Here is a 12503-nt window from a genome sequence, read left to right as displayed (position 1 = left end):
TGGCCCTGTGCAGTTGAAGGCCCTGTTGTTCAAGGGTCACAGATTTAGCTTCACTTACCCACCCCTCAGATCAGAATTACCCAGATTTCCCTGTCTTCAAAGAGATGCAAGGAAATTATGCCAAATGGTGAATATATTGGGTGGAAGATAAATGAGAGAAGGTTGTATGTGTCACTGATCTCAACTATAGCATTTGCTGCTGATATAGAACATGCTGTGTATATATCTATAAATACACACACATGAACACATTGCATGTATATAAAAATTGTTCACACTTTTAGTGGTGCTTACTGGGTATTGGTAAAGGATTGAGTAGGCACTGTGATGAAACTTCACAAAGCAGATGGAAAAGATGCATTAATAGCCACAGGGGGCAGGGTAAGGGAGCAATTCAGGAAAATGGAGAGGCTTAGCTAAAATTTGTCAGTCAGGAATTTTGGCATTTGAGACTTGTTTTCATACTATGTATATGTCATAGACAAACCCTTCATTTTGTAGTAACAGTGTTAGAACAGCCAGGTGCCTGAAGGCAAGCGACACAATTCACTGAAGAGCATACTACAGATGTAGTATCCGGATATCAAGTTTCCCCACTTAAAAAATGGGTGCGATCAAAGGAAAAGCAAGGAACGGGCAGGAGAGCAAGCGTGAAAGGTGACAAACTTGACAATTACAAGGCCGAGACTAAGGCCAATTTAGGGAACGGGCTGTTAGACTAGGAACAAGGGCGAGTTCAGAGGGAGGGGCAGAATGTGGGCAGCACTCCTGGGCCCTGAGACCCTTCTGCGGAATAAAACTCTGGCACTTCGCCACCTCCTAGGCTGAACCAAGATGGCGCGCGGCCTCAAAGCGGCGCTCTCGTCACGTGCCCGGACCCGAGGCGCTTGGGGGCGGGAGGCGTGGCCTCGGTCGCGGCAGCCCAGCCCCGCCTAGGGGGCGGAGCCGGGGGGGGGTTGTCCGCGGAGGAAGGGGGCGGGGCCCCGCGGCCGCGCGCTTGGGCGGCGGAGGCTGCAGCTACCTCGGCGCCGGCTCGGCTCTAGGACGTGTCGGGCTGCCCGGGTCGGGGGCGGCTCCCTGCTGCTTCCGAGCCTAGCCGCCTGGCCTTCGGCATTTGCAGGCAGGTGAGCGCCCAGAGCCTGGACTGGGGTAGGATGCGTCTTTTCCCCATCTCCAGCTCCCCTCGACAGTTTGGGGAGGGGTCTCGTCTATCGCACCTCGGGAAACAGCCCTTTTTGACTCCGTATGTGCTATCTCCGGCAGGCGTCGGTACTGCTTCCCCTGCCGCCCCTCGCCGGCCTTTGCGGTGCCCTGTGCCCTTGGGGGTGAGGATAGGGGCGATGCCCGATCTGCGGGGAGGGCGTGGAGTGCGCCCTCTGCTCCATCGGCTTCAGGGGAGGGGGCCGAGTTGGCGAGTCTCCCGGTGGGAACGGAGCAGACTGCGCCCCCATTTCCCCTCCAGGAGAGTCAGAAAAAGCGCCTCTCGGCTCCGGGGCCAACCCCACTCCTTTGGGGACGCGATTCTGATGGGCTGAGGTCTTCGCTCTTCGCGGGGGTCTTAATCTTTCCCGAGTTGCTCATAGCACCCCTGTTCCTGTCGCTAGCTCTCCATTCCTCGAACTGCCAGCCTCAGTCTGTGCCAGAGATGCCCCCATCTCCGCAGTGCCAGGGCGGTGGGGTGGAAGGAGCGGCCAACCCGAGGCCTGGTGGGGGTGGGGACAGGGGTGGGCGCAACAGGAAAAGAGGGCTGGAATAGAGATGCCTGAACTGGGAGGGTGGGAGTGGGGCGCTGACTCACGTCCACGCAGTAGGGATGTTTTCCAGCGCAGATTTTGAGGTTTTGATGGTAGGTGGGAAGAGAGAGGTCGGGCTGGAGGACTTGGAGACATGGTGTAGGTGGTTTTCTTCGAGAAGGAGGAGGGATCCAGGACAAGGTGCCGCTAGGAGCTGATGTCACCTTTGAGGAGAGGTGTGCTGGTAGTTTCCATCAGAAGAGCAGGAGAGTTGGGGCCGTTCTGTGTGGAGAGCAAGTGGTTAAGGAGGCGCTGCTTCGCAGGGAGATCCCCTCCTGGTGTGAGCTTAAGGGTCCCCTCCAGGAGCCAGGTTTCAGGGATTTCCCATAGTCCTTTCCAGAGTTCTTGGATCTGGTACCTAGTACTTTGCTCAACATCCAGCAAACATTTGTTGGACACCTACTATCTGCCAGATACTGTGCTCGGTGCTAGGTCTTCTGAAGGCAATTTACAGCTGCGGAGTAGCTGAAAGGTACACATAGGAGGCACACATAGCAGGTATTCTGTTAACACCCTTCTCACCCCCCATCCCCATTCTGTTACATTGCTGTTGGATTAGAAAAAGAAAGAACTGTGTCCACGTGCTTTCAAACAGCTGTCTGAATTAGACTCCAACCTACACACCCCCTACCACTATTAACTGGCCAGGTAGTCCCAGGGAAGCTGCCTAAGCAAAAGGGCAGCTTGAATGATTTCCCTTGGTTATTTTCTCAGATTTTGTCCTGAGGCTTGAGGAGGCTTCGTGGGGTAAACGGTATCTCAAAGTAAGGAGATAATGAATGACAAAATGGTTATTGGGGGCCAAGAATGTCCTAGACTCTGTGTAGTGGGAGACGCCATCTCTGGAAGATGGAATAGTGTGGGGGAGGAGGGTGTGGAAGGGAATTCGCATCCAGTGGAGTTGGGGTTTGTGCTGCTGAGCATGTCGTGATGTCAGAACCGTGCGGTGCATGAGGTCTGGCTGCTGGGCTGTAAAGGAGGGCTGGAGGGGCAGGGCATGGCAGGCAGCCAGGCTCCTGGGTCTCATCTCTGAGTTGATTGCTGAAATCTTAGAGTTGGAAAGAGTTGTCAGGGATGGCTTGTAGGTCATCACAGAGCCTCTGAGGATGGCAGAGCTAGAACTAGGCAAGAGAATGAGTAGTCAGGCTGTGGTGGTGATGAGGTGGGGATGAAGGCTCAGCAGGGCCGGGGAGCTGGGTGTTAAGGGGGTTTTAAGATATGGGCAGCTAGCCGAGGCCTTCGAATGCCAAGGACATTCTTCCCTGGGCTTTAGGCCCTACTGTGTTGGCTCCATAGGTGAGTTGCTGTAGAAACAAGGTGTGGCAATTGAGTGGTATGGGGTGTGTGTGTGTGTGTGTGTGTGCACACGCGTGTGTGAGTGTGTGTGCTTGTGCATGTGTTGGAGAGGAGGAGTGGTGAGGAGCAGGGAGGACTGAGGGAGTGAAAGCTGCCTCAAAGTCTGGGTCCTACGTAGGGAATTGAGAGAAATGGAGGGGAGGGAGTGGGGTCAGAGGGAGGGACAAGTGTGTATTGCAGCCACATGAAGTCACCATCTGTCCCCCTCTGGCCTGCTAGCTCACGGACCTATAATTAGCTCTGGAGGGCATACGGTGGCTCACAGGAGCGTGGGACTTCGGGTGGCCAGCAGAGTGGAGGATTCAGAGGGACCATGGTCCTTGATGTACTGTGGAAGGGGCTGCTTCTAGGGGACCCTCTGCATTTGCTGTACTGGGAGGGGCCTGAGGCAACTGAGAATGTTACAGGGACAGGGCTGGTGGGGGAAACAGCAGTGGGGGAAGGAGCTCTAAGCGAGGATGGAGGGAGACTCCAGGGCTGGTCTGAGCCTGAGACCTCCCCGCTTGTTGCCTGGCTGCTGGCCCACTGCACAAGAAGCACGATTGCTGCCCAGCTCATTGCTCTGCCTTCAGAGAGGCTCGGGTGCTGCAACCTCGGGGCCTCCTTGAGGTGTCTCCATCCCCCTAGGTGAAGTCAGCTGTAGCGTGGAATAGCCATCTGCCTTTCACTTGGTGGTTGAGAGGCCTTGGCTGGGGATGCTTCGTTCTGAGAGAGTTGGAGGAGAAGCTGCCACCAGTTAATTCCGTTGGTCAAACTCCAAGTGGTGCTCAGCACTGACCCCCTGGCTGTGCCAGAGACTGAGTGTTTGGTCACATGCTTCTCTGTACTGCTCTCCAGTGATTACATGTGTATCTGTGTTCTCTCAAGTAGCCTGTGAACTTTCTGTCTTACATGTCTTTTGCTTTCATAACAGTATCGGTTGCATGGAAATCACTCAGTAAGTGATCATTGGATTGAATTGAAGAGGTCTGTCTTCTGATCCCCTGAGTTCCATGAAGCAGGGCCTCCTTGCCACTGGAGATATTTAACCTGGAGCAGCGAAGCCTCTGGGGACCCAGGACACTGGTGTTACATCCCTTTGGGAGCATTAGATTCTGTGGGCAGTAGATGAAGTGAAAACTTCCCAGTCTCTCATAAAGCATGGCATATGGGTTTATAACCCTGAACAGTAATATGAATGTATAGATATGGTATATATGTATTCTATATTATGTAAATAGATACTGTATATACTACTGTAGAGTGATTTTACAAAGAGTGCATACGCACAATATGATTTTGTAGTGAAGTGTCAGATGAAATAGCTGATTTGATTTTAGAGGCCTTTATTGCTTATTTCGCCCAGCTGTTAAGAGTTGAATTCTCATAAGTTAGATATATACTTGATGTGCCTTCATGGCCACTGTCTTCAGATAGATAACTGTCATTTCAAAGAGAGATGGGTTTTCCATTCAATTTAAGAAAAAGCTTCCTTAGAACGATGAAGCCTTCCTCATTTGATAGTGAGCTGCTTGTTCCTGAAGGATAATCAAGTCAAGACTGGGCTGCCAGGGATGTTGTGAAAGGAACTCCCACACAGGGTGGGAAGTGGCCTGTGTGACCTCCGAGAGCCCTTCTGAGTCCAGGTGTGAGGTGAGGCTGGATGGGAGAGGGCCTCAGCAGCTGCTTCAGAAGATGGCTCTCCTTTGGCCTAGAGGAGCGCTGCTGGGAGTGGAGGCCTGGGGAGTGGGGCCGGGCCTGGAGCTTTGCATGAGCTGTTCCGTGAGGAGTGGGCATTTTGGGACATGCAGGGGGGTGACCCCAGCAATCTCATGGACATGGAGGCCTGGGCTTGGGAGATGGTGCAGTGCATCCCTGATGGGTGGGGGTAGGTAGAAAGATGGGATGGCCCCAGTTCCATGACTTCAGCTCAAACTAGGCTAGTTGTGGAGTGCCCCAAATTTTTGGTCATACTTTGGGGCAGAGCCCCTGGAGCAAGTGGAGCTTTCATTTTTTCAGTATCACCCCATCCCTCCCTCCTCTCTCGATTATACCTTCTCACACAGGTTCGAGGCCACACGTGGACTTACGCTGTCTCATGAGCAGCAATACACTTTCATGATCACACACACATACTTGCACAAGCTCTCACAGCTCCCATGTGCTCCTGGGAGCATGTATGATGTTATGAATCCCAGATGCTTATGCATGTATGACCACACACATTTACTGTCATGGCTGTGTACCCACACATGTGTTCTCATGACCACAATTATATGCAGTCAAGATCCCTGATGTACTTATGACCACACACATCTACACACTGTCATGAGTCTATATACCTACTTGCTCTCATGCCTATGCTCTCAGGACGCCATTCTTATGACCATACCTTTATACACAGACATACATACAACATATACTCTCTCTCTCTCTCGGTCCCCTTTTCCCCTCTCTCTCCCTATTGCCCAGGCTGGAGTGCAGTGGCATGATCATGGCTCACTGCAGCCTCAACCTCCTGGGTTCAAGTGCTCCTCCCACCTCAGTCTCCCGAGTACCTGGGAATACAGGTGCATGCCACCATGCCCAGCTAGTTTTCATATTTTTAGTAGAGATGGGGTTTTGCCATGTTGCCCAGGCTGGTTTCTAAGTCCTGAGCTTAAGCAATCTCCCTGCCTTGGCCTTCCAAAGTGCTACTGCACCGAGGGCTTATGCCCGAGGCATGAACTACTACTGCACTGGCTTCTCTTCCTTTTTCATGGCCACACATATATACCATGCGTTCTCATGATCACACACACACTCTGTTGCATGATGACACATGACACCCCCCCATTCTCTTTTCGTACTGCCCGCCACTTCTGTGACCACATACTAATGCACATTTTTTATGATGCCTACATTCCTCCCTGCAGTTCTGTACTCTGGACTTTTTACACCTGGTGCCTATTAGCACTCTGGACCCGTCCTCTTCTCTCCTCTGCGATGGCTCCCTAATCTGATGGGTTGATCTACGAATGCAGTGACTTTGAGCATTTTTTTTACCACCAGAGGACCCTGTTTAATATTTGTCCCACATGGATCCCTAGTTTTGAAATATTTTTATTCTCCAAATTTGCTATGCTTATTACTTTGTTTCTTCTTCTGCAAACATTATTTGAGGACATTTGTGTTGATTAATGGCTCTGATTAGCAGAAGATGTCTAGGGTTTTCTCTGGGAATGTACTTAATGATGTAAGTTCAGCAAAAGCTGTGTCTGTATTCGGTGGTGCAGACTCATATTTTGACTTAGTAACTATATGATCTCTATTAGACATTTAGAGTGTGGAAAATGGTTGGCTCCTGGTGTGACTTGTGTAGCATTCCCGGGGTTGTCACTGTTGCACTGATGTACAGCCTTTCTGAGAGAACGTGTGTGTGTGTGTGTGTGTGTGTGTGTGTGTGTGTGTGTGTGTTTTAGCAGGGGGCTTCTGTAGACAATATTTAAACTAGGGATTTTCTAACCTCTTCATGGACTTGGAATCCTTTTATACAATTGAAACCTTAATCAGATGTCCCATAAAACGGACAGATTAGGAGTTGATGGGATTAAAGTAAGAAAAGGGAATTTAGAGCCTTTTGAGTTTGTCACACCTCTTCACCCTCCTTTTGGCCTCGGACTGCCCCTAAAGGTACTCTGTCGTAAAGCCTAGTTTGCAAACACCAGTCTTAAGTTAAAGAGGTAGGTGTGATGTCTATAATTTTGGGTATTGCAGAAGAGGAACTATTTGCGGATGGGGGCCCAGAGGCTTGTAGTTCTCCCTTCCCCGCTTTTTTTTTTTTTTTTTTTTTTTGTTGTTTTTGAAATAGGGTCTTGCTCTGTTACCCAGGCTGGAGTAAGTAGTGTGATCTTGGCTTACTGCAGCCTCCATCTCCTAGGCTTAAGTGATCCTCCCACTTCAGCCTCCTGAGTAACTGGGACTACAGACGCATGCTGCTGTGCCCAGCTAACATTTTTTTTTTTTTAAGAGAGGATGTCTCACCATGTTGCCTAGGCTGGTCTTGAACTCTTGGGCTCAAGCAATCTTTCACCTCATCCTCCCAAAGTGCTGGGATTAGAGGCATGAGCTACCATGCCCGGCCTTCCCCATTAGTTTTGACATTAGTCCTACTAGGGTGGCAATGGCAAGGGTGACCATATGGCTAGGTGAAACCTGTGTTCTGGTGTGATTGTTAACAGTGGTTTACTGTCTAAACCATGACCCTCTAAACCAAGAGGGTCATGGTTTAGACAGTAAGTTCTGTGCTCACTCAAGTGATGGGCCATGTCTTGGGAAGAGGTGGCCCATGTCTAACTCCTGGGGAGCAGCTGGAGAGCTGGGCTTCACAGACTCAGGCCCAGGGGAGCCTGTCTGAACAGATGCTTCCTTCCGTGTCCCCTGAATGAGCCTGGCATTAGGAGGCTGAGTGTATTCGGCAGCTGGTACTAACCTGTGCTTGGGCGGCATTTTATACTTCTCAGAACTGTTTCATGTCTGTTACCTCTTTGAGCCTCATGACAACCTGTGAGAGCACTGGAGCATATTGTGTGTTATAATGTTCATTTTCCAGATTTGGGAACCTGAAGCACAGAGGGGTAAAGTCTCACTGCTAGTCATGTTGGGGGCCCAGAGAACTGGATGCTTTTGAAGGGATCTGTGGCTAGCAGTGGAAACTCTTAAGTGGGGCTTTTCCAAGAGTTTTTTCTCTGGGAATGGCTTCCTGTAGCCAGAATAGATTTGTAATTTTCTTATTGTAGTTCAGTGGGCCCAGCCTTGAGGCGCTTTGGGAGCCTAGGGTGCTGAGAGTTCATGAACACTTACCGAGTTTCGCTGGGTGCTGATCTCAGCACTTTGTGTAGGCTGACTCTAGACATCCTCTGTCCCAGCTGTCTGAGGTGGGTACTGTTATCATCCCCATTCACAGAGGTTGGGGAATGGAAGCTCAGAGAGATTCAGGATCTTCCCAGGGTCACCTGCATCATCAGCTGCTCTGGAGTCTGCCTTTCAAGACAGGAGCAGCCCCTATCTTGCTCTCAAGAAGGTTTAATTTTCAGACCAGGTGTGGTGGCTCACACTATAATACTAGCACTTTGGGAGGCCGAGGTGGGCAGACAGCTGAGGTCAGGAGTTGAAGACCACCCTGGCCAAAATGGTGAAATGCCATCTCTACTAAAAATAAAAAAAATAAAAATAGCCAGATGTGGTGGCGTACACCTGTAATCCCAGCTACTCGGGAGGCTGAGGCAGGAGAATCACTTGAACCCGGGAGGTGGCCATGTCAGTCCTGTTTTGGAGTTCCCCTTCTTTGAAGTCAGTCAGGGATGGACTGCCCTGGAATGACCGTCAGCACAGGTCTGTTCAGTTCCATGGGTGTTAGGGCCCTGTGTTAGAGTACTCAGAGATGGGTCTACAGATGAGATGATGTAAAGTAAGAGAAGTCCCGTGAAGAGAGGTATAACTAGAGGGCAATGCTGGGTCAGCGGAAGGGCAGATCTCACACACTGGAGGGATCAGAAGAGACTCCATGGAGGAAGTGGTGTTTGAGATGAGCTTAGCAAGGTGATCTAAGCTCATGAGACCAACATGGAAAGGGAGATGAGAGGCAGGCCAGTGAGGAGCTGGACAAACAGGAGCTATAGGTGGGTCCTGGGAGCAGGCCTCAGTGAGCAGGGCTAGGGAAGGGCTAGGGAGCAGCAGGAGAGGAGGTAGGGCTGGATTTCTGGAGGAGAGGATGGGTGAGGGCCAGGCTTCTGGGGGTACAAAGCTAGACAGGGAAGAAGGAGAAGCTTCTGGGCAGCCTGAGGCATGGGCAGCTGGGCTGCAGGCCCACGTTGGGGAGAATGTCTGAGAGCCCCAAGGACGAGGGCTCCGAAGAGTGTCTGTTTCTGCAGCGCCTATGGGAGTGGGGGGCAGTGGGGGGAACTCAGGGAAGCTGCCTACAACTTGGTGTGGAGCCAGCTAGGGGCTGGGAGCAGAGATTTGGGTGCGTGGAGGATGGGGCCTTCCAGTGGGGCCTTTCAGTCACCCATGGCCTCATGACCATGTTGGCTGCTCTGCAGAGGCCTTCCCCAGGCTGGAGGAGGAGACGGACAGGGAAGGCCGAGGGGAGCTGTCCTCCATCTGCCATCACCCTGATGAGGGTGGGGAAGGTTTCTTGGAGAAGACATGAAGTCTGAAGGCGTTGTCTTTACCCTCTCTCTTCTTCCTCCTTCTACCCCTCTTTGGCATGAGACAGACAAATTGAATCCTGGTTCTTCATTTCACTAGCTGTGTAGACTTGGTTACATGACATTGCATCTCAGTTCTCACTTCTGTGAAATGGGAAGAATAATTACATCTTCCTTGCAAATAATTATGAGGATTAAAATAAATTAATCCATACCACTTGGAAGCACAGTGCTGGGCACATGGTAAATGTGAGTGACTTATAGCAGCTCTGGCGACCATTATTTTTCTGGAAGACCCCCGCCCTCCCCATTTCTTCAGATCCTCCTCTGACCTCCAGCTGGGTGGGTGTCCGACCCTCCTGTTTTCCCTCGTGGCTGCCACCTGGAGGCTCCCTTTTTGCCCAGCTGAATAGCCCCTCAGACGCTCCTAGCAGCCCTGCCCCGGGCTGTGGTCTCCGCAGGGGCTGGCAACCTTGCCTTTGTCCAGCTCTCTCCGTGGCCAGGCCTGCCATCTGGTAGGCAGGAGGGAGCCAGGCCTGTGTGTGGGGCCAGCCAGAGCAACAGACCCAAATGCCCATCCCTCCTGTGTGTTAGGAAAAGGTGGGGGTGACTTTTGGGATGCCAAAGAGGCCCCCAAGTTACCTCTTTTGTGTTTCTAAAGGCCCAAGGCCTACTTTTTGTCCAATCCCCCACCCCCACACACGCACACTCACACCCACTCACTCTTGAGCCCTCTTCCTCTGTTTCACAGCCTGCCCACACTCCTCCCCGGCAAAGCCCCTTGCAAATGCTTGCTTTGGGGACTGGCAGCTTTCGCCTCTGAATCAGGACCTGTGAGTGTTACTTAGAAATTGTGCGGGAGTTGAGGAGGCTTCTGTTAGGCTGAGATGATAATTGCGCTATTTAAAGACGGCCCTGGAGCCAGAAGGAGCTGGAAGGAGCCAGGTGCCCCACGTGGCTGTCCTGGGGCTCCCTTCTGCTCACTGTTTCTGTGTAGCAGACAGGACAGGGGCAGGAGGTCCTGGACAGTCATCTCAGGGGCATCTGCCTGGCAGTCCTCTCTGGGCTATCTTCAGACCAGCTCTACATGATGCCATTTGGCCAGGGGAAGTGGAGTTGCTCGCTGGCACCTGGTTTAGAGAGAGGCCAGGAAAGGGCTAGTGAGAAGAGAAGCAACCAAAGCCAGCTTCTCAGTTGCTAAAATGACCAGGAGGATTTGGGGAGGCCAAGTTGGACCAGATAGCCAGTACCTCACAGTGGGCAGCCTGAGGTCCTGTTCTTCCTTCCTGAGAACTTCTCCAGCCCCTTTCCTGTAAGAAGCTTTAAAAACTCCACCCACAGGTGGCCAACACTAAGGTAATTCACATTCCCGTGCAATCACAGGGTGCTTTCTACTCTTCATTTGCTGCCCAGCCATGATCTCATCCCTCTAAGGTAGGCAAAACCAGGGTTGTGGGTTTTGTCTTGTAGCCGAAGCCTCAGTAGGTGATAACAAGCCTGAGGTCAGCCAGCTGGTCTGTGGCAGGACTGTACCCCAGTCTCCTGAGTCCCTGCTCTGGGCTTCTTCCTTTATGCTATGCTACGGGCTGCCTGGGGATCTGCTGGGCTGGGGCCATTCCTGGGATACCTAAGCTCCTTCCTGGCACACTACAGTCTTCTCCAAAGTTAGCCTCTGCCACAAGGGGCCCCTTCCCTAGCCTAGTCTTCTCTTTTGGCCTCTCGTGGCATCTTGGTGTGTGTGGAGGGGTGGGGGAAGATGGGGAGGTGGGCCTGGATGTGGATGAGCTTGGAGGGGTAGGCTGGGGCCATATGGCCTTTCAGCCTCAGGGCTGGAGCATTCAGGGTGGAGGGACCTGGGCATGGTGGGTGGGAGAATTGGAGGAATGGCTGTTATCAGCATCAGGGAGATGGCAGCTCTGGACAGACTGGGGCAGCAGCCCCTCCTCTCCACTCCCAGCTGCTCTGAGGAGCAGGGAGGTGCGAGTAGGCTGCCCTGGCAGCAGCAGTGTTGGGGAAAGGAGGAGGCAGACCAAGCTTCTACTTTTTACTTCTGTAGCCTTCTGGGACCCTCCCCTCCACAGTGGCTGTCTGGCTTGGGGAAGGATCCCCTTGACCAGAGTTTGTGTCCAGTTTCTATGCATGGGAGTGTGTATGTGGCCACATGTGTATCTGTTCTAGGTCTCTGTGTTTCTATCTTGGGGCATGTGTGTGTGCATGCCCACGTGCCTGCTTGCACTACTGCGCCCCTCTGGGAAGGGCTGCGAGTGTGAGCTCTGAATTTTCAAGCTGGTGCACTAACTTTCCTCGGATCTAGACCCCACATTGCTCCCTAGTCTCCCTCTTCCTTTCCCCTGTTTCTGCCTAGAGCATCAGTACTCTGGGGAGGGGGTCCAGGTAGGAGAGGCCCGGCCCTTCTCTGTTTTCCCTGCTGGGTTCAGTCCTGCCACAGGCCTGTGCAGTGTCTGACCTCTCACCTCACACTGGGTCCTGATGCTTCTTGTCCACCCTGACCCTCCTAGTCTGCCTGTTATTCTCACCCCGAGGGTAGACAGAAGGCTTTCATTGTGTCTCCCATAAGATAAGAGAGAGCGGAAGGAGGGAAAACAACATTTTTGGGCCACCTCCAGTGTGCCTATTGCTGTGCTGGGGGCTTCACACCCCTTCTGTCCTGCAACTGGGACCTCTGAAGACAGTCCTCTCTGAAAAACGACTAAGGTGGTAGCTTTCTAATGTAGACAGGGAGGTTGGAATCTGATTGTAGGCAGAGAAATCCCTAGCTGCATGCGGCCTTTTTCTCATTACTTTCGTGTTACTTCATCGCCGGCTTCCTTTGCTCTGACCATTGGGCTCCTGTGCCAGGCTCAACGTATCAGCAGAGCCAGGCTATGCACATGCTAACTGACCTCACTGGTGACTTCTGCAGTGTCAGCAATGGGTAATGATGCCAAGAGAGCAGATTCTCAGCCATGATAGGGGCCACACTGTAGCCCCACCCTAGGAGAGTGGCACCCTGCACCTCTATATCACCCCTGGGTTCCTTTCCATCATTCAGTCCCAGCTCTGATGCAAAGGTAGGAGGCTGTGAACTCCGAATCCAAGCCTGCTGTCTGCTAGGCCTGCATGCTGTCCTCCTTGGCAGGTTTTGGAAGTGGGGAATGACTTGAGCCAGAGCCTTCTCCCTGAATTA

General features: G+C 52.2%; 1 protein-coding gene across 17 annotated transcripts in view; it reads left to right on the top strand.

Annotated features, from left to right (window-relative positions):
- Positions 1 to 963: 963 nt before the first annotated feature.
- Positions 964 to 12503, top strand: part of PPFIA4 (PTPRF interacting protein alpha 4) — a 52548-nt gene continuing 41008 nt past the window's right edge. For 13 of the 17 annotated variants that reach the window (XR_008624702.2, XR_010110997.1, XR_008624697.2 and 10 more), the window contains exon 1: positions 965 to 1124. The gene's annotated coding sequence lies outside the window, so the exon portion shown is untranslated. Of the gene's footprint in view, positions 1125 to 10704; positions 10751 to 12503 lie in introns of those variants that run through there. The other 4 variants (XM_055109517.2, XM_014342541.5, XM_063600859.1 and 1 more) reach the window with 2 other exon arrangements.

Source organism: Pan paniscus, chromosome 1 (assembly GCF_029289425.2).
Source record: "Pan paniscus chromosome 1, NHGRI_mPanPan1-v2.0_pri, whole genome shotgun sequence".
Classification (NCBI taxonomy): domain Eukaryota; kingdom Metazoa; phylum Chordata; class Mammalia; order Primates; family Hominidae; genus Pan; species Pan paniscus.
The sequence above is the reverse complement of the archived record's forward strand: the minus strand, read 5'-3'. Positions and strand labels throughout refer to the sequence as shown.